This window comes from Aptenodytes forsteri, unplaced genomic scaffold (assembly GCF_000699145.1).
Source record: "Aptenodytes forsteri isolate BGI_AS27 unplaced genomic scaffold, ASM69914v1 Scaffold2, whole genome shotgun sequence".
Lineage (NCBI taxonomy): Eukaryota > Metazoa > Chordata > Aves > Sphenisciformes > Spheniscidae > Aptenodytes > Aptenodytes forsteri.
The window spans coordinates 15,861,641-15,862,698 of NW_008795695.1; positions in this window are offsets into that span (position 1 = coordinate 15,861,641).

Consider the following 1,058-nt stretch of genomic DNA (forward strand, 5'->3'; position numbering starts at 1 on the left):
GGGATATTTTCTCCTTGGAAGTTATGCTAAAATAACATTTGTGTGCACGTTAATGATTTATTTATGTGGCTAATAACGCTCACATTCTCGCTGATATTTGTCTAGGCGAAAGACCAGCTGCGAAATGCCCCGCAGCTGTAGCCAGTGCTAGAACAGAGTGCCTTGGAACCAGAAATCAATGCTCCTGAAATGAACAAGTGGACAACTTATTAGGCTCAGTCACTCCACACGCCGTCCCCTGATAACGAATAGATGAAGTAGGCGCTGGAGAAAGGACGCGTCTGGGAAGGCCACACATGCCCACTCCTTCGCGGCGAGGCCGGGTAATTCCACGGGGCGCAGCCGGCCGCACGGACATCCCTGGGCAGGGCAGCGGCTGCGACACGGCACTCGCGGGCTACCTGGGGTTAGATGGCAATAAATACGGCGAGCGCCCGGGAGCAGGGCTCCAGGAGTCATTGATAAAGGTGTCCGGTTTCCCTGCCGCTCCAGAAAGCACAACCGACAGGTTCAGCGAGATCACGTAATCGTGGCGTCTCTGCCTAGAAATGGTCGCGCTAATTTTGCATTTTTACCGTCCACGGGGAGGAAAAATACCTGTCCTCCCGCAATGCAAATCCTTACGCAAATAGATCTGCGGGCGCGCAGGGAGCCGCTGCCACCCTGACCTCCCAGCCAAGAGTCGCTGGCCCCGGATTCAGAGCGGCCGGCCGGCAGCAGCACGCCCCGAAAGCACACGGGATCGTGCAAACTCCTCGGCAGCCCCTCACAACTCGCTGCCGGCTGAGAAAAGTCCGAGCAGGAGCCTGCGGTTAATCTCCGAGGCCTTCATGCATCCCTGGTGAGCAGCGCCCCAGCGCTAAGTGCAATTAACATAACAGACACTAAAATAGGAGAGAGCGGCGCTGAATTTAATTTACAGGCTTAAAAAAAAAAAAAGGGAAAAAAAACCCCAAGCGGTCGGGTGCGGGGAGCGACGTGAAGAGTGGCGGAGCCGCCCTCCTGCCTCGGAGAGGGGAGAGGGGGGGGTGGGGGAGCCGCCCTCCTGCCTCGGGGGG